The sequence below is a fragment of the Rhipicephalus microplus genome, chromosome 2, assembly GCF_043290135.1.
Source record: "Rhipicephalus microplus isolate Deutch F79 chromosome 2, USDA_Rmic, whole genome shotgun sequence".
NCBI classification, from domain to species: domain Eukaryota; kingdom Metazoa; phylum Arthropoda; class Arachnida; order Ixodida; family Ixodidae; genus Rhipicephalus; species Rhipicephalus microplus.
Genome location: NC_134701.1, coordinates 48410996 through 48432638, shown reverse-complemented (window position 1 = coordinate 48432638; position 21643 = coordinate 48410996). Strand labels below are relative to the sequence as shown.

The following is a 21643-nucleotide window of genomic DNA, read 5'->3' as shown; positions in this document are numbered from 1 at the left end:
CTATAAAGCTGACATAGGCAGCATTGACCAAATGAATGCAAAGAATAAAGTCAAGTGTCCTAGAAGGAATCGAAACCTAGTATTCTGCTTGGTAATTAGGTATTCTACCACAGAGCCATGCCCAGCCTCGGTTATACTTTCCAAATAGTCTCAAATGTTTGTGTAACATCAACGGACGCTGCAGTACTGGCTATCAAATTTTATAACTATTACATGTGCTCGCGCATGATGCAGCCGTGAGGTCGAATCAAAGTCAATTGTAGTCAGGCACCATCCTCTGAAGTATTTGTGTAGCAGTGTTGAGGGCTACCATCGTTGCGAGTGCCAGCGCAAACACCAGTGCTTCTTTACCAGCCTACCACTTTCAGTGTGGCTAATATTCATGTTTCTGTTGGCGTCGTTACGAAACAGCAAATAACTGCTAATGTTGTCAAAGGTGTGACATCTCCCCATAACAAATGAAACATATGCAGCTGCTTAGCGTATGTGTGTGTGAGAATTGTACTTATATTGAGCTCCACTTCATAAGATCGCTCAATAAAAAAATTGAAATACATGTTATGCGTGTTTCGCATAACATCGATTCCCAAAGTATGTGGGGTCTGCCAAATTTTTAGCATCAATTTTGTAACCTAAGTGCTAACATAAAGAATTATTTATTGAACATGAACAGCTGGACTGTAGCATACTAAGTTTTAGGTATTAGGAAAACTGAATATATTCATGACTACAGCATACCTAACAGGCAAATACTAGTACTACATGCATGACACACTATTGTAGAGCTAGACTAGAATATTGCTTATTGATACTTTACAATTCTTTAAAAACCCTAATTAACTTCAGTGCCTTATTCGGTTTGTTCAAATCGGATGTGCGCAATTGCTTGATGAATAGCTTTTTTACTCAAACCTAACTCATATTTCACGTGTGCATCATGCTGAATCATTACTCAGATGTTTCTTGTGTATATATTTCCTTTCTACTATGCTGTTTGTTTTTGTATGTGAAATCTGTTGTACATGCTACCCTCTGTAGGCCCCCAGGTACTGTGAAGTTTGTACACAGTTTTTTGCCTGGGGGACCTCCAACAAGCATGTTTTCCGTTGAAAACAAAGCGAATTTTGATGCTGACTTCTACTCACATAGAACTAAGAACACTCCAGCATGACAAAGCATATTGTATCTTGGACAGTCTGTCTTGTGAAACTCTTTGTGATTACTTCTGTCTTTATTTTAGGCTTCCTGGTGCAAATGTGCTGTAGAGAAGGAGCGCCCTGACCACACTTTTGTAAAAGGAACCAAAGTCGCCTGAGCAGCTGAAGATGAATTGTGCAAGTGTTTGAATGATCACATTATATAAATCCAACACCACTTGCATTACTTTGCCAATATTTGTGATTTTGTAACACACAATTTAAGAAACACACACACATATATGAAGGGAGAGCTGTAAATAAGCCTTGAGCAAGTTTGTAGTCAAGGCTTTTAGCATGATGACCAAAGCATGTTATATAAGCCCACATGTTTTACCACACACCTACTTTCCTATCTATTTTCTTTTTCAATTTTGTGGGCACTGGCAACACCCTCAATAAGCGCCTTTGGACTACTGGTGCCTCTAACTTATATTTTGTTGTTCTAAATAATTTATTTGTTACCTACTATGCAAGGAGGGAAGTAAGAATGTTAAAAGTTAAAAAAGAAGTCTCGTCACAAAAAAGATGTCTACCCGTAAGAAAAAAGATTTGAAAAACAGAAGATTGATCCTCACTCACAAAGATCTCACCATTACAATCGATGCAGAAGGTCATAGCTCATGTTTACTATTGTCAATCTTTTTCGGTTGTATGCTATGTACAATAAAATAGTGACTATTCGCATTATGTTAATTTATTTGTCATAAATTTTTGTTGGGGCCTAATATCTTGCATTCTCACATGCATAAAAGCTCACGTCTGCTACACATAATTTAAAAGAGTGCAATGTGGTAAGGTTCTGTGTTTAGTGCATATTATCTGTGTGTCTTTCAAAGTGAGTATATGGCATTTGAAATAATCACCAGTATCCGAAACTTGTGAATTTTTAACTTGCAGGCATGTATGTCTGTATGGTGACCAAGCATCCATAAATTGTGCATGCATGTGTGCAGCAAGGGGCCTTGAATAGATTACATTCATTCTGGACTAAAAATGGGTAGCACAGGCCATATATGCACTCTGGGATCAACTTCATGATTATTGAAACACACATATTTATTCAATATAGCTTGCTTTAAGGTACATATTTACATATTGTCTACTTCCACCTTGAACATTGCACCATGCATCCGGCACTCTGCCGAGCGCTTCTCGAGGGCTCTTTGGTAACTAGTACACAAACGTACCGACAGCTGTAAGTGGGCCTCCACTTTGTTGACTGCAAGAGAACGGCGGCTTCGCCAAATCACACTTATTTTGTGGTGAAGCTAACTTTGCTCTTGCAACAGTAGAAGCTTATCTGAAATTCGACACTGTTCTTCAGAAGTGCAGTAAGTGCAACTTGTTCTATCCAGAGCAGCAAAAAACAAAAACCCGAGGAACAGCACCTGGACAGGGTAAGGCACAATTGCAGCACTTCTCGATAACAGTGCCGGATTCTCTATTTGCCTACACATGGAGAAAGCAAAACACTGGAGCCAACTTACCAGGAGCTTCACTGCAGAGACACTGTGTTTCAAAAGACGATGATGCAAAAGCCCCACCTAGAGCTGTCACAGGGTTTCAGTGCTAGTTTCATAAGCGCCTGCGGAAGGCACTCTGTGGAGGGCCGGCCGCGTGCATGGTGCACGTGTTCAGGGTGGAATGGACCACTTAGTACATGTGTTCAAGTACTAACAAACCGTATGTGGGCTGTCACTCAGCATGGTCTACAGAGTACACAGCAATCTGCATTTTTAGCCATCTCCAGCATCAATCCTAGATTTGGCCCACTGGTACGTCGATGTGGAGCACCCTTCCAGCACCCATTTGAAAGGGTGTTATGACATCAAAGCACCTCTTTTTAAAGGGTGCACTCATTACACCCTTCAAAATTTTTGCTCTGCACCCTTTTCTTAAGGGTGCTGAGCTCTGCACCCTTTCTCAGCACCTTTTTTGAACACTTAATAGGGAGCAAAGGGTGTTCGTCTGGCGACAAGCTTATTACACCCTTAAGGGTCAGATTAGGTTTAGTGTGTACGTCTCTAACTTTCTGTTCATTAATTCTCTCTCAGTACTTGTATTGTGCTTCAATATCAACAACAACAACAACAACAACAACAACAACAACAATAATAATAATAATAATAATAATAATAATAATAATAATAATAATAATATCATTATTAATGTAAAAGGGGTTTATTAAAGGAACTGAGCAAGCGGGTGGTAGCTCGAAAAGAACGCAGGCGGATCCAGATGAGGGTGCTCAATCGCCGATCTCGTGCTTTTTTCTTGTGTTGATGATAGTTGAGCCGATGGTATCATCTTTCTTATTCACTATAATTACCCCCAGCAAAAAATGAAGCCATCTGGCAATCTAACACGTGAGGACAAGCGGGTCGACGTAGGGCTTGAAACGGTTTACGTGGACAATATCACGTCCACGCCCACGACGATCGCTCGGTGGCGTGAGGGGTTCAATGGCGTAGTTCACGGGTGAGGTACGCTCGACCACGTGGTAGGGACCATGATAATTAGAGAGTAGCTTGGGTGATACATCAGGGGCACAGGGCGGTACATGCAGCCATACAAGTACTACAGGAACGAACGTTCGTGCAGAACGATGGTCGTCGTAATGGGTCTCCTACTGGCGCTGATGGTCGGCTGTAGTAAGCCGCTTGGCTAGCTGGCGGCACTCTTCTGCGTAACGAGTGGCTTCCAAGACAGGCGTGCATTTGGAGGGATCTGGCGAGTGTGGCAGTAAAGTGTCGATGGTGTGCAATGGTTGGCGACCGTACGGAAAGAAAATGGAGAAAACCCGGTAGTGACTCGCATAGCGGTGTTATACGCGTATGTCACAAATGGAAGAACGAGGTCCCAGTTTGTTTGATCAGAAGTGACATGCGTCGCGAGCATGTCCCCCAGAGTGGGAATAAACCGCGCACTCAGACCATTCGTCTGTGGGTGGTAGGCTGTACTCTTTCGGTGTGCAATATGGCACTGTTGAGGAAGTGCTTGGATTACATCGGAAAGGAAAACACGCCCTCGGTCACAGAGGAGTTCGCGATGAGGATCATGACGAAGCACAAAACGATTGAGTATGAAAGTTGCGACGTCTTGTGCTGCAGCTGTGGGGGAGCAGCAGTTTCAGCGTACCGTGTAAGATGATCCACAGCCACGGTAGCATATCAGTTGCCTGCCGTTGCCAATGGTAGAGGTTCGTAGAGGTCAATTCCTACGTGGTAGAATGGGCGGTCTGGGCATGGGAGTGGCTGCAATGAATCTGTTGCAGGATGTGGTGGTTTTTTCCGCTGCTGACATTCGTGGCAGCCACGAATAAAGCGGACGAAGGTAAACATTCCACTCCAGTAATACCTTTTTCAAAGGCGCTCGTAGGTCTTGAAAACACCGGCGTGAACACAATGCCGGTTGGAATGAAACGATGCGTAGATAGTAGAGCGCAGAGTTTAGGGAATGACTAGTTGCCATTTTCTATCATCTGCTGAATAGTGGCACCAGTACAAAAGACCGTCCCGAATACTGAAGTGCGGAGCCTGGCGGCACAGGGTTCGAGTGGTTGGAAGTGTCGGTGCCTCGATTACCACGTCAAGAAGCGAAGCGATCCATGAATCATTGCGTTGTGCAGAAGAGATGGTGCCCTCGTCAAGAGCTGACAACGTGTTGTTCAAGGAAACAGATGAAATGTCCGGGGACAGGGGAGATCGCGACAGTGCATCAGCATGGGTATGCTTGTGGCCGGAACGATGCACAACGCGGATGTCATAATTTTGAAGCCGAAGAGCCCTACGGACAAGAAGACCCGATGGATCCTTGATTGAAGACAACCAGCATAATGCGCAGTGGTCCGTTACTACATCAAAAGTACGGCCATAAAGATATGGGCGGATCTTGACAAGCGCCCAAACGATCACCAAGCATTCCTTCTCGGTGACGCTGTAGTTTGATTCAGTCTTGGTGAGAGTTCTGCTGGCGTAGGTGACGACACACTCGGCGAATCCAGGCTTGCTTTGCGCGAGAACCGCACCGAGGCCGACACCACTGGCGTCGGTGTGGACCTCAGTTGCCGCTGTAGGATCATAGTGACGCAGTATTGGTGGTGAACTGAGGAGATGATGAAGGGTACAGAAAGCTTGGTCACACTCGGAAGACCATGACGAAATATCACTGGCGCTGCCTAGAGGTTCAGTCAAAGGCGCAATAATAGAGGCGAAGTTGCGCTTGAACCGGCGAAAGTAGGAGCATAACCACAAGAAGCCCCGTAACTGCTTCATAGTCGTTGCTTTGGAAAGAACGATGAACTCATTAATGTAGTGGTCCTCCGCAATTTTGAGTCGGGCAGTGCAGGCGGCTATAGGTCAAACAGGTTCTCCATTTGATGTACGTAAGGACATCATATCAAGCGGCACGGTCACCTTTGGGAGCTTGCGGCAAAGTTTGGCATCTATAACAGACACAGCGGCACCGCTATCTACAAGAGCGCATGCATGGGCGCCGTCCACAAAAACTTCGACCATATTTGACGGGAAAGGACGAGAACTTGAAAACTTCGATGATATTTGACGGCAAAGTGCGAGGACTTGAACGTTTCGACAGTTAAGTTCTTGCCCCCTGAACTGCGACGGCTAGTTTTCCTCATTTTGAGAGCTGGGCGTGGACGCATGGGTGACAAGGAGCGACGATTGGGTGAAGGTGAGCGACGAGACGAAGTTGCCGGATAGTCACGGGAAGACGTGCTTGACCGATGATCCGACCTTTCATAACCAAAGGGGGTCAGTCCATATAGATGCTCCATGATCGGGCGTCTGTGTAACCGGGCACGCGACGACAGCAGTATTGGGAGATATAACCAGGGCTGCCACACGCAAAACAGATCCGCCGGTTATCGCGCATTCACCAGGCATTCGCAGCGAGGGGTGCCGCCCACGTGGCATACGGCTGAGTCGAGGCTGTTGTAGCGAAGGGGGGACCCCATGCGAAGGAAGACTGAGTAGGAGTGGTGACCTGCGGCCATCCATTGAACGGTGAGGGCTGGTGTGGCTGCTGCCGCTTTACTGCGTCAGCATAAGTAAGAGGCGCGGCGACCACTTGCTGCGGAAAGGGCACTGACATAGCCTCGGCAATCTGTTCCTGAAGCACATGTCGGAGCATGGGAGCTAACGGGGTCGGTGGTCGCTCTTGCTGCTGCTGTGGGAGCTCTTGGCGCTGACAAAACGGCAGGAGGAAAAGCTGACGTGCGACCTCCTCACGCACAAAGGGTTTCATTTGTGCTAGAAGGTGGGAGTGCTGAGGCACAAAGTACAGTGCATCGAGTAGTTGGTTAGGCTGAAATGGACGTAGAATGAGGACTCTTTGCCGTCGCAATTTGTCGTAGCTCTGGCACAGTGTTACCACTTCAGACACCGTGCCAGGAGACTTCGCACGGAGCATTTGAAATACGTCGTCATCGACGCATTTCATGATGGGCTGGATCTTGGCACTTTCTTTCATTGCGGCATCGACGCGCTTGCAGAGATCGAGTACGTCTTCGATATAGGCGGTAAACGTTTCGCCAGGTTCTTTTGCCCGTGTACGCAGGCGTTGTTCAGCGCGCAACTTCCGCACGGCTGGTCGACCGAAAACCGAGTATATTGCCTGCTTGAAAGCGGCCCAGTTTTCAAACTCGCATTCGTGGTTTGTGTACCACAGCTTTTCTACATTAGCCAAATAAAAGTTGACGGTGCTCAACTTAGCAGCGTCATCCCAGCTCTTTGGTCCACTGACTTTTTTGTAGGACGACAGCCAGTCGTCGACGTCCTGGTCTTCGGCGCCGGAAAAGATCGGGGGGTCTCTCTGGTGAACCGGGCTGGGACAAGTAGCGGCCGCGAGAGGAGCTGTCTGTTGGGCAGAGTCAGTTTGCATGGTCGACGGCAGGGTGTGGGATCGGAGCTCCAGGATGTAGGTGATGTGGTTACCCAGTACGATCCACCAATAGTAAAGGGGGTTTATTGAAGGAACTGAGCAAGCGGGTGGTAGCTCGAAAGAAACGCAGATGGACCCAGATGACGGTGCTCGATCGCCGATCTCGTGCCTTTTTCTTGTGTTGATGATAGTTGAACCGATGGTATCAATGTCTTTCTTAATAATAATAATAATAATAATAATAATAATAATAATAATAATAATAATAATAATAATAATAATAATAATAATAATAATAATAATAATAATAATAATAATAATAATAATAATAATAATAATAATATTAATAATAATAATATTAACAATAATAATAATAATAATAATAATAATAATATACACATTGCTTTCAAAACCATCTGAGAAGTGCTGAATGAAAAAAGAACACTGCTTTAGCGCCGCTCAGTTTGAATGTGAAGAACAGATACTAGGCAGTCAAGAAGGAGAAAAAACAGACGACAGTGTGATGGCTAACTTCCAACTTTTGTTTATGGCCTACCCTTACAACACATTATATAGCTCATATATAGCTCATAATAAACCAAAGTAGGAGGTTAGCGCTCACACTGTCATCTGTTTTTTCCCTTTCTTGACTGCATAGTATCTTTCCTTTATTCTCAAACTGAGCTGCGCTAAATCAATATCGTTTTCACATGGACCAACTGGCCCAGCCAGCAGTACTTGCTGAATGAAAAAGGTGGTGTTCACTACTTTGAGAAGACAAAATTATTCGGCATCATTTGAGCTGCTACACGTGTGTAGTTTATGAGCACGTTTATCACATACTCAGTGCCTGAAAGGACGCGTGGGACATAGTGCTGTACATATGTCGGATTCGGTTTATGCCTCACAAAGGGCACATTCAAAACAACTAATTACTCTAAAAGCGCACAAGAATGCTTAGGTGAGTCCGGGTTCTAGACATATATGCAAATCATTTCTTTTCGTTCTGCAGGCTTTTTCGGCCTCTATATGCGTATCTATATATCCATTTATCCAGCTACGTGTGGGTGCTCTCGTGATCACACACTTATCTTGAAGTGAACAAAAATCAGTAGGAAAGTTTAAATGGTTCGACAAATACGACGCTCAGGTCGTGAAATGAATGTCACGATCCCTTCGCATATGTCCAACACTTTCCGCCAAACAGTGGAACATACCCACGGGTGTGTATGTGCTACTGGTATGCGGGCAGATGATTGACAGTTTATATGTACCCAGGAATATCGACAACAGAGATTCTTAAATTAAATGCGAGATAGTCAACAAAGGCTGACATCGGCAGGATTGACCACAAGAACATCACTGTCCCAGCAGGAACCAAACCCAAGCATGCTACGTGGCATTTAAGCACTCTACCGCAGAGCTCTACGCCACTTGTCGGCACTGCTTAGGAAAAGTACTCTTATAAGGTGCAATGTTGTTGAAACTTTAATTGTGGTTGCAATGCTGCAGAGCTATCCCATTTTAAAAACATTACATACGTACTCCTGCAACACAGCGGTCTTGTCGGGTTAACGTCAGTTGTATCATCCACGGAATTCATGTAGCCGTGTCGAGGGCCACCATCCTCATGAGCAGAAGCGTTACATATCAGCTGACCGCTTTTCTTGTCACTAATACTCAGTTGCTGTTGGAATTGTTGTGCATGCGTAAACAACTGCTTACATAAAATATGTACGTTCGACTGCGTATGTCCGTGCATACATCATTTCTACATATATATAAGGTTACTATTTTGAAACCTGTCGCTGAATAGAAAAAATTTTAATGCGTTCACCTTCGCTCAGCAGGCTTCGCATGACATCGATTCCCCAGGTACGTGGGATCTGCCGAAAGTTTTGCGGACACAGTTTTCTTGACAAAACGAAAAGCACACTATAAGGAGAAACATAGTGAGCTTGTCCCACGAGGCTAATAGAAAGTAGATGTAATATTATTGGCAATTTTTTGGAACTGTTCTGCTAGTGGTCAATAAAGTAGCCACCAAGCGAGTTATTTCTTCTTTGATGGGCCCCACAGAAAAGGGATTACGCTTCTGAGAATGGTTAATCATAGGGCTAGTGAGCACTGCTGTCAAATGAATAAACGGTACAACGTTGGAATCTTGACCCGTACGTAGGGCACTAGCCTTATGTAGCGCGTGCACTTAGTTGTGTTATTGTATATATGCTCTCTCGTAAGTAATGAATTTATAGCTTTGACATGTGCGCGTGAGTAAAAGCATGCCATACTTGCTTTGGGGCAGGAGAAATGGGAGGAGGTTATATGTTCAATAACTTCTTATATACTTGGCCAAAGCTAAATAAACTTTTCGAGGTAAATTTAAAAATGTGCTTGTAAATGAAGCCTCAGGGCATGTGTTTACAATTGTATTTACTCGTCAGTAAATAGCAAACCATAAGGCGGTTAACAAACTATAGTCTTTATGAAACAGTAATAAAGATGTCTTTAGGTGGTCTACATAACAGTCTTCATACAATAGTATAAGGAGCCCTCTACAGACTATGGTCTTTTTAAAATAGTAAGAAGGAGGCCTTTAGACGGTCTAACTATATTAGTCTTCAGAAAATAGTAAGAAAAGGAGCTTTCGGACGGTCAAATAACAATTGTTGCTACAGCGCAAATGTTCATACATGGTCAACAATGTTATTAGAATGTTACTAGGTAGTCTACTCAAAGTTGCCAGTAATTTTTATTAGGTAAATGAGCAGAACAGCGCATACAATTGGGAATAATGTCAACTTTGTTCACAGAATGTTTTATCGAAGTAATTTGTGTTTTAGCGGAGAGTTTTTAATGCAACATGAAAATCATGACATGCATTTGAACAAAGGCATGATTGACATGTTACGGCCTTAGTGCTCTGACGACTATTTCAATAGCTTCATATAGGTATAATATAATCAGCATGCGTGACATGAAGGTGTGAAGAACCATTGTAACAAAAAACATGACGATCATGTCATGTAAGTCATGATTCACGCGAAAGTCTTGAAACGTTCGTGGCCATTGCATTACCTTGACCAATACAAAAAATAATGTTGTATGATATGATCCGATTGCGTAACGAACATAAACGACACGTTATGCAATATGTAGAACAGACAAAAAATCAAGGAAAGTATATGATGTTAGCAAGCATGGTGGGCTCGGTGGCTGTGCTACGGCGCAGACCACTAATCCACTGTACTCTGCTATGCAGGTACACGGTTTGTTGAGCGGATTTCTTCAGCCCACAATCCTGGCGGTTCCTCAAGCCACCGCCATCCCAAGAATCCACCACAGCCAGCCCGGTGAAAGCCTCTACCTGTACCAACTGATTCATCGTGTTCAACAACGCCGCCACTACCTGCTCTGGATCTGAATTTTCCATGGAAAGTGCCATCGTCTGCAACATCGTCGTCCACGTCACGTATAAAACCGCCCCTGTCATTCCCCGTGGTCTGTGGGCTCGGTGGCTGTGCTTAGCACTGACCACTAATCCATTGTGCTTCGGCATGCAGGCTAGTGGACCGTATAATTCCTTCGGGAAGGAATCAAGCAACTACTTTCTGATACAGCTGCCGAACCTCCAGCTGTGCTACAATCGTTGTTGAATGCATTCATGTTCTAAATGTTTTCTTGCTCTTGCCGGTAAATATAGAAATTAACCCTGGTCCTACCATTCTCAAAGACGTAATGACGGAGTTGGACATCTAACTGCCAGCCAGTCAAAGCTGATCAACGAAGCATTAGGGTTAAAAAGGAAGCTACAAGCAACAGACTAAACCCTATCCGACCTATGTAAGCGCATGATCGATTCAGAAGAGCATTACAAAGCCATATCAACCTTAAAAACCGACTTGGATACAGTAAGATCAGATAATATATTCTAATAGCAGGCTAGCTCGATCGCCTTGCTTCACAAATAGAAGATACCGAGAACAGGTCACGTTAAAACAATCCTATATTTTATAACATCCCTGATCCCAATACGAGAGAAACACTTTCCGAATCGGAGGAAATCGTCATTCGCCACTGCAATGAGCATTTGAACGTCACCGTTGATCGCAGTCACATTGAACGTGCAGCCCCGCCACGGTGGTCTAGTGGCTAAGGTACTCAGCTGCTGACCCGCAGGTCGTGGGATCAAATCCCGGCTGTGGCGGCTGCATTTTCGGTGGAGGCGGAAATGTTGTAGGCCCGTGTACTCAGATTTGGATGCACGTTAAAGAACCACAGGTGGTCAAAATTTCCGCAGCCCTCCACTACGGCGTCTCTCATAATTATATGGTGGTTTTGGGACGTTAAACCCCACAAATCAATCAATCACATTGAACGTGCACATCATCTTGTACGCCATTCAGAGCGCCATTCCAGGCCACTCATTGTAAAATATAACTGTTTTAAAACCAAAGAATCTCTCCTTCGCAATGTTCCTAAATTTAAAGAAAGCCAATACAGCGTCGTTGAGGACTTCTTGCAGCCCATCAGATCTGCTCGCAAACTCTTTATCGGTTCACCAAATCGAAATCCTCGTCCTATTTTCTGCACTTCAAAACATTGCACACTGAAATAAAACAATACGTGTTTGAACATTCAACAGAATCTGTTAAAGAAGTATCATAGCAATTGCCCAGTTATCAACATGCGCCCTCCTGCCCATTGCGTTATCGGAAATCAAACTTGTCGCTTTCAGCTATCTTCACTAACACACGCAGCTTTCTTGCGAAATGTGATATCATTTATAATCTGGTTTTGTCATCTCGCAGCAATCTTGTAATATTGACTGAAACATGACACACAGGAGACGTAACGGAGAGTGAAGTTCTCGCTGACTTAACAAACTTTCAACTTTTTCGAAACGATCGCTGGGGCGCGAGGGGGGGAGGGGTACTTGTTGCCGTGAGTCAAAACATATCCTGTACTTCCGTAAAATTTGTATCTGATCTGGAAATCATATGGCTTCACTGTCACGCCTTACCTCATTCGATTTTACTAGGCCTTTGCTTTAGGCCCCCTCAAAGTGCTCCCGACTTCTCTTTCAAGTTGAACAACCTACTAAATGAGATAACAACCAAACATACTAATATGCATGTGATTCAGTTTGGAGACTTTAATTTTCTTTATATCGTTTTCTCAAACGTGCAGGCTCCAGTAACTACATCGAAGGAATTGAACGAGCTTCTTGAGGCGTGCCTAAACTTTAATTGATCCCAAGTGGTCACACAACCAACTCGTGTCACAGGTAACTGCCATATTATTCTAGACCTTGTCCTTACAAATTACCCCGAAGGCGTCTCATCCATTACGTATCTTCTCGAAATTCGTGACCACGAGGTTATTCATGTAGACTTTGTGGTAAAATCTCTATTGACTCCAACTGGTAAAAAATTATTCGCTTATGCAATAAAGAAAGTTAAAAAGCAATTAACCATGACTTAGGCCAGATTTATCTCAAATTGTAAAGGACCTTTTCTTCTCATACTATAGACAAAAAACTGGCGCGTTTTTAAAGATGAACTAAACAATTTAGTAAACAAATACATTCCTCTAATTACAATCTCTACTTACTCAGCCAAACTCTAGTTTGATAAAGCACTGAAGCAATTAGAAAATAAAAAGAAACGGTGTTTCCACGCAGCCAAGTCCCGCAACACACCTGATGCATGAATTGCGTACAGAGACGCTGAAAGAGCTTACATTAAAGCTATTTGTCATGCTAAAAGCTCATGTTTTCACTTTGACTTACCCAACATGCTTAAGAACAACCCGAAAAAATTCTGGCAAGTGATAACCCTCATGACACGCGCTGTCTTACTTTATCAAACGAGTCAGGTGATGCCCTAACAGACGCTGAATGCGCCCATGCTTTCAACACCATTTTTGCCTCAGTGTTTACTCATAAAACAGAAGAGTCATTTTTTGTTCGTCATGCTGCTTTTGAATGTACCATGCCACCAATTAAATTTTTTCATCCGGTATTTCATCCTTACTAGACAAAATAAAACTCTCGTCGTCGGCTGGTGCGGAAGATATTACATCAAAAGTTCTCCAGAACACGAAACATATTTGTGCCGCATATCTACGTTTATTGTTTTCACAGTCACTTTAACATGCATGCTACCTCTTGACTGGAAACATAGAAAGGTCATACCAGTTTACAAATCTCGTATTAAACAGTTCTCATTGAATTATTGCCTCATCTCATTACAGTGTGCCATGTAAAATGCTTGAACATATCATCTGTACACATATTATGGACTTTGTTGATTCTAACCACTTTTTTCATCCATCACAGCATGGCTTCAGGAAAGGATTTTCGTGCGAAACGCAGCTAGCCGTGTTTGTTCACGACCTGCATGTAAATCTGGATTCTTACTTACAGATTGACGCCATCTTTTCAGAATATTCAAAAGCCTTCGACAAAGTTTCTCATGATCGTCTATACTAAAACTTGATGAGCGACATCTCAGTCCCAATATTTTAGCATGAATAAGAATGCTTAAGTAAACGCTCACATTTCTTCTTTGTTAATAACCATATATTTAGTGCTACCCACGTAACTTCAAGTGTTCCTCAAGGGTCCATACTTGGTCCACTATTGTTCTTAATTTACATTAATGATCTACCACTGCATGTCTCATCTAATATCTGTATGTTCGCAGACGATCGCGTAATTTATCGTACCATTATTAGCATTTCCAATAACGCATCTCTTCAAAATGACTTGCGAAGTGTGCAAAATTAGTGTAACCTAAGGCTAATTGAACTAAACCCTAATAAATGCAAGGCTGTCTCTTTCCATCACCGTAAAAGTCCACTCATTTTTTCTTACCAGACGACTTGCGCTAACCTTGAACTAGTTCCTTCCTACAGATATCTTGGAGTAACACTTTGAAGTGATTTATTCTGGGTGACTCCCATTACAAACAACTGCCAATAAAACGCTCGTGTTTTTAAAACGCCATCTGCGCCATGCCCCTGAAGATGTAAAGCTACTCGCCTATCAGTCTGTCATCAATTCAAAATTAGAATATGCATCCCCCATTCAGAACCCTAATCAAGAATATCTGATCAATCAACTCGAGTCACTTCAAAATCGAGCCACTAGGTTCATTCACTCTAAGTACTCATATGACATCACCATATGAGCACTGCAAACAAAATTCAGTTTATCATTACTCGCATATCATCACCGCACTGCTAGCATTTGTCTTTTTCACAAGTTTTTTTTACAGCTTCCTCGGTAATCCACCCCACGTTCTCCCCCCGAAACGCATCTTTGGTCGCACCAGTCACCCGCAAACAAGTTGCTCGCCCACGCGCCCGCACCTTCACTTTTGAGGACGACAGTCTTTCTTGGGGACCTTCGACGGAAAAATTTTGGTCTGTCTGTCTGTCTGTCTGTCTGTCTGTCTGTCTGTCTGTCTGTCTGTCTGTGTGTCTGTCTGTCTGTCTGTCTGTCTGTCTGTCTGTCTGTCTGTCTGTCTGTCTGCCCGCCCTAACGATACCTCAAAAGGCATCAAACGGCCAACCCCAACCGCAGCGCGCACCAATATTGCTCAAGGTTTGGCGTTGATAGTTGTGCGATTGTCAATTAAAAACTAATTATCGCGCATATCTGACGCGCCACAACATCGCTTAGATGTTTTGTATGTCTGTCTTTATACTAGAAGAGGCACACACAAGTAACTCCAAGAACTGTAGCGTTTATTCGCGCTGCGCTGACAGTGCAACGCGATGCTCAAAAAAGTGTTTCCAACGCATTGCTACGAGGTCACTGTGGTGGCACCTGCGCGTCGCTTTGCGTTTTACACCTTATCATCTCCAAGACTGGCGCGCATCTTTCTCCGTGAGCTGCACGCCTTCGTTTTCGAAGATAACTGCCAGATAAAACTTGTGTCTAACGTGCCTAGAGGCGCTCGTTCGCCTCGGCCACTCACTTGAAGCACGCTTGAGGCACTCTAACGCAGCCCCTGCAGAATATTTCGTCTTCATTCTTTTTTCGTGCAGCAACCAACTGTAACAACCTTTCCAATGACATTGCTACGTGCCAGTGCATGGAGTTGAAGAATACAAAGCAGAGAGACTGGCGAGATCTAATCTGTGTGGCTGGCGCTGCTCGCTTAACTGGCTGTAAGTACATCGGTGACTACCCCTCCGAGTCGGTCTCCTTCTCGTAACATATTTGGTGGAGTTCTGCGATCTCCGTCCTCGCCATGGAACTCCGAAGCGGACGCTCCCTCGCGGCTTTCAACATGACCACTTAAAACTCGGCTACATTCTCTCCAGTCGCCCGCCCTTCTTCCCGGCCTGTGAACCCAGCGCCCGCAACAACTTTCGTGACGCTTCCCGCGCTCAAAGACCCCGGCGTGTTCTCTGGCCACGAGGGTTCCAACGTCGACCAGTGGCTACGCCTCTACGAACGCGTCAGCGCCACTTACAGGTGAGACCCACTCTTATGCTCGAAAACGTCATCTTTTATCTCGATGGAACCCCTCGTGTTTGCTTTGACAACCACGAGCATGACATAACATGCTGGGACAGCTTCAAGGAAAAGATTCGCCACTTTTTGGCAACACCTCTGGTTGTCGTAAAGCTGCAAAAAATGAGTTGTCGACTGGCGCCAGTCTATCTGCTTTGTCTTCTTGAACTCCATGCACTGGAGCGTAGCAACCTCTCAGCCATTACTTGTCCTTCAACATTTTTCACCACTTTAACAGATAATTTTACAACGTATTAAAACTTGGCTTTTGTTTTTCATGTATGTACCCACCCCTTATGTAGTACCCCTTCAGTGGGGTCTTTAAGGAATGAAAATGAGATGAAATAGAAACATACTGCGAATGTAAAGACAGTAAACTGGACAAAAACGTTACTTGCCGCTAGCAGGGATGGAACAGGCGACCTTCCCCTGGCGTTAAGGAGGGCTTCGTTTCGGCATACGGAATGCCTTATGTTAGCATACGTGAGATTTTTGCTCAGCTACCAGCTCGTGAAAAGGTCAAGAGCGTTGTGACACAGGCAGGCAGAAGTAAGACTGTCCCACATTCCTGGTGACGGCTACCTGTGGAGTGACTAACGCTTCCACTTTTAATTAACATATATACCTGAAAAACTGTACAGGGGAATGACCGCCATTGTAGCGAGTTGGTAGAGTATCGGACGCGTTATTCGGAGGTCATAGCTTTGGTACTGCCAGGGGCAAGTTATGCTATTATCCACTTCATTTTTTTACAGTTTTATACATTTTCACGTTCATCTACCTTACAACAAATAACATCCCTAGATACTTTCCTTGACTTTCTTGTCTCTTAGATCCAGAGAATTGAGTTGAACAAACAAAAATGGGTCAATGAAATTTTCTGTCGCTGAGGCCATGTCCTGCTTTGCCAACGCACCAACGCAGAAGTGTTTGTTTCACGGGCATTCATGCCTGCCAAACGTACAATAGCCAACGGCATACTACGACAAGAACCCATTCAATTTAGTAACAGATAAATACTGACTTTCTCGCATTACATCGACAGTGCATGGGAAGTTCCGAATTTTTTTCGCACTTTAAAAGAACTACCAAAACGAACCAAATTACATTTCAGTGGCCGCATCGCAATCAAGCTACCTTATTATGCCTTGAAAGTTGTGCTGACCATGCTCATGATTACAACCAGTGGTATAATCAAATCGGCTGGTTGAAAATCGTACTGTACTCGTCACAGTGGGAGCTCAACTAGAGCATGTTCACTTTATGAGACGAGACTATTTTATTTCCCAAGTAGAGGCACGTGCCCAGAAAGAAATACGAATTTAGGGCAGCTTCGGACTAGAGGTGCCAAACCTAAAGCAGCAGCGGTACTAGGCAGCGTTCTGTGTTTAGTGATGTCTGCGTCACTGTTTTCCAGCTCCTGCTCACTTTCTTTCTATGTACTTTTGTCTCTGCCTCTTTTAATGTTTTTTCGCCCTGCATATTCTCTCTTTCTTCTCGTTCTTTCTATATTTTTTTCCTTCTGTATGCACGTGTTCTTTCGTCCATGCGATATATCGTATCTGACGCTTGACAGTTTGGTGCAGGGGGACAGCGCGACGGGCGCACGCGTTCGCGTAGCGCAGCATAGCACGAAGAAGAGGACGAAGAAAAAGCGCGTCGACCTTGTCATAGTAATGTAATCGCAATATACCGGGTTTTACGTGCTAAGTGACGATGCAGCTATGAGGCACGCCATAGTGTAGGGCTCCAGAAGTTCCGACCATTACTTACTTTTTAATGTGCGCTGTCATGACACAGTACGCAGGCCTCTACAACTTCGGCTTCATCAAAAAAGCGACCGCCGCGGCCATTGTCGAATCTGTGGCCTTCGGGTCCGCAGCCGAGCAACGTGACCACTACAGCCCCGCGGCGGTATTCAGCTGCGTGCGCTGGGCGCAACTGTTCAAGGTGCTAGACGGTGCCTATATATATATTGCCATATAAGCTAGGGACCATTCGGGATCATGGAGAGAGCTTTTGATAACACCTCGAGACAAACTTCGACCAAAACAACTTCACTGACGATAACCTGAAGGTTGACAAGAAGAGCGTGGGTTAAAAGTCATTGCATCTAGAGGCTGCGGTGATTAAGGGGGTGAAACGCACGCCCTTGCCTCCTTCTCACTTGATGAATGCAAAGGTCTGCGCCCATCTCGCCACACAAATATGGAAAATTACGTAATATATGGGCTGTTTGACGAGGTGCTTCGTGCTAAAGGTCAAGGCCACAGTATAGACCATCACTGTACGGGCTGTTCCCAATGACTGTGGAGCAAGCAATGAAAAAAAGCAACACGAGCTCTCCCCAGTGGCTATGGAACAAGTAATGGAAGAGAGCAACGATGCGCAGGCTGGTTGATTAAAGTGAACCGGTTTCACGCGTGAGAGAGAAAACAGAGCTTTAGTATATCAAAAGACGCTCACGCTAGCTTTAGCATGCGTCTAAGCACTAACGCTAACAAGGAACACGTGGCATGTCAACTGGTGCACATTAAATACAGCGAAAGCCATTCCCTCTAACGTAGAGTGAGCACCTACGGTGCCATGTGTTGATAAAAACAGCATATGCACTGTAGAAACTTAAAGTGTGCCCCTCAATAGCGTTGGCCTGTTGTCAACTTGTTACCGTCGCTGCGTCCTCACGTAGCGTTTGGTTCAGTAGTGCGTCTCATGGCCCAAAACACACCCTTTCTTTCGACATATGCCGTATTCGAGAATTCCTCAAAACCACTATTACCTGGCTCAGCTTGACTTGGGACCACATTGGCCTTATCTTGGAAACAAGCAAATGAGTTCCGCTTCACCACCTGTGTGCTGCTTGTCAAAACACGAGCGGACCTTGTAGACAAGTTTTATTAGGCCTTCTGCATCCGAAATCAATTGGGTATCTCAAAAACGTCGCTATTATATCGACAGTACACCACTGGTGAAGCCTCATTAGGGGCTTTTAGCTTGTACGGATACTTCTTTACTTTACTCTGTTACCAGCTACCTGATAGAATCTGCACATGCGATGGCCTTTGCGGCCCGTAAACGTTCACGTTTCCCGCCATATAGGCTTTACGTTTTCTGCCCTATCTCACATATCCACCTTCGTTCGTAGAAACTCGTGGTATCCGTTTGCGGGGACTCGAGCCGTCGAGTTGAAATAAGCCGAAGTGCGAGCGCCATTTACCATATCATTGTTTTAGCCGGATTACCAAACGTAGGATGGCCTAATGTACCAACCACTGGCACGCGTACGCACGCGCATACTCGTCAAAAGCATCCAGTTGCGCCTGTGGTGGAAAAGGCGCGCAACCACTGGCACGCGTCAAAAGCGTTGACGCCTACGCGTCCAAGGCCGATGCACAATGTTGCTTGATCTTTTGGCTTGGAACTGTTCTAGTTGAGCACAGAACGGCACGTTCAGATCTGGAGGGGGTTTGTACAACGCCGAAGATATGATAGCGCCTTAAAATAATGATAGTGGTTGCGGAATCAAATCCTGGCTGTGGCGGCTGTATTTCCAATGGAGGCGGAAATGTTGTAGACCCGTGTGCTCCGATTTGAGTGCACGTTAAAGAACCCCAGGTGGTCGAAATTTCCGGAGCCATCCACTACTTTGTCTCTCATATTCATATGCTGGTTTTGGGACGTTAAACCCCAAGTAACAACAACAAATATTCATAGTGCATCACACGCCACAGTTTTGACTATTTTAGTAGTAATTGACATCGCAGTCAGCAAAGGAACTCTAGCGGTGTGTGCACCAGAAATCGACAGCTGTGCGTGCGCCACTCCCGCGAACGAAAACTTACGTATAGGATACATTACGTCTATCATAGACGTGCGCAGGATTCTCCCTAAGGGGGGGGGGGTGTTCGCTGCAGTACCCCCCTCCCTATTATGACAATTAGGGGCTGCTTCAGCGCCCACCTCCCTATTATAATAATCTATGAAGCTGACATTGCACCCCCTCCTCCTTTCTTTGCTGACTAAGGCGCCGTCGCCGCGTAATTATGTTTATAAATCAGGTTTATAAAAACCAAGGTGTATTAATCACCAGGTAGCTATACCTACACTACCAAATCCATTATTATTGTGAATATCTCGGTAAATTCAGTACATGTACACTTCAAAGCTTACAGCTTTAATCAACCTAATAATCACACCGAAAACTTCATGATGTGTCAGATTTTGGTCATAGAGCCCTATGTAAAAGGCTTTCGGATTTTGTCTGCGATAGAAATATCCTCTAATGCTTCAAACCATACCTCGCACTTATTGATGCAACAGATATTGGTCATAAAATAGGAACTGCGTAGAATGCTTCTTGGCATTTTTTGTGGGTAAAATACGCTTTGACACAACTAACTGTGCCTGACACTTTAGGATGTGACAGACATTCGTTACTCTACTGTCCTAACTGAATCCTGTATGAAAGACTTCTGTACGTTTTCTGTAGTCAAAGTATTCTCCATGCGATAAACTGCGCCCAATACTTCGTGATGACACAGATATCGTTCATAAGACTGCAACTGAACCTTCCCTGTATGGAAGGATTTTGATCATGTGTGTAATACAAATATCCTCCAATGCAAGAAAGCACGCCTAGCTCCTAATGATGCAACGGATATTGATCATAAGATGGGAACAAAGCACGCCATATAATGCTTCTGGGCATATAGCCTGCAGTCGAAATACGCTCTAATACAACTAACTGGACCTGACACTTCATCATATGACAGATATTGCTGAAAATACCGCAACTGAACATTGTATGAAAGATTTCTGGACGTTGTTTGTAGTTAAAATATTCTATAAAAACACAAATTGCACAGAAAACTTCATGAAGTCACATATATCGGTTATAACATTGCAACTCAACCCTGTGCGGAAAGATTTTGAATGTTGTCTGCAGCTAAAATTTTCTCCAATGTAATAAACCACACCTGACACTTCTAGATGCACCAGATATCAGTCATAAGATTGAAAGTGAGCACTGCGTTAAACCCTTTTGGTTGGTATATTTATTTATTTTCAAATACTGCAGCCCAACGCACGGCTACTGCAGTAGTTATGTACACAAATACAAAATGGAACCATTGAAACAATAGTATTACAATAAATGTGCCAGCGTAAACAAATACCCCTACCTCCTAAGTGAAGCCCGGCAAATAAAAATGGCAGATCCCATGTACAGTGGTAATCGATGATATGTGAAGCACGAATGAGAAATTTTGATATGTCACTTTAAAGTCAACACAACGTTACGAGGTGGTGGTAAATGATGCCGTACATAACTTCCATGTTATAATTCACATGTTTGGATGCGTTGTTTACCTTCGTCATCTTTTCACATCACGTGATACCAATTTAGTATATGTGAAGCTAGCGAAACGGCCGCGAGCACGCTATAAGCATGGTATGTTGTCATGTTCTTACATGACCGACGTGTCAGAATTATTATGTTTGCCCCATTCATATACTTTGTCGTCCATTGACATCAGGTAGCATCAAATTTGGTATAAGAGGAGCTAGCAAAACGGCCGCGAGTGCATCATGAAGGGCTCAATATACTCCAATGTAGCGTTGACGCGCGCGCTCTGGGCGCAGCGACGCAACATTACCAAAACGCGAGCACTTTATAGTCTGACGCCAGGTGCTACCAGCGTAAGTCGGCGCGGCCCGACGGCAACTGGCGCGAAATACGACCTGCTGCATTTCGCGCCAATGTGCTCCATCTTTTCGTGATGGAGGGGACGCAGGACGCGCTGAAACGCGCATGCGCCAAAGCAAAACGGTGCGTGCCTGCGAGTGTATGGCAGGACTGGCACCTGGCGTGGCAACGCCGGCGTGACGTGACGAAAGGAACGCCGGCAAGCACGCGTACCGCGTCACGTCAAAATGTATTGGCGTCTTGACTGTGGCATGTAGTCCTGTTCTGACATGACACGCATCTCATGATTATTTTGTTTGCACCGGTTACATG

The 21643-nt window shown here is 44.4% G+C and overlaps 1 protein-coding gene and 1 long non-coding RNA gene across 2 annotated transcripts in view; one reads left to right on the top strand and one right to left on the bottom strand.

The window, feature by feature from the left end:
* Positions 1 to 21643, bottom strand: part of LOC119169104 (uncharacterized) — a 563356-nt gene that overhangs the window by 121338 nt on the left and 420375 nt on the right. The gene's annotated exons all lie outside the window — the stretch shown is intronic.
* Positions 15102 to 21643, top strand: part of LOC142796242 (uncharacterized) — a 46696-nt gene continuing 40154 nt past the window's right edge. The window contains exon 1 of the long non-coding RNA XR_012893643.1: positions 15102 to 15588. This is a non-coding gene — a long non-coding RNA (uncharacterized LOC142796242). The remainder of the gene's footprint in view (positions 15589 to 21643) is intronic.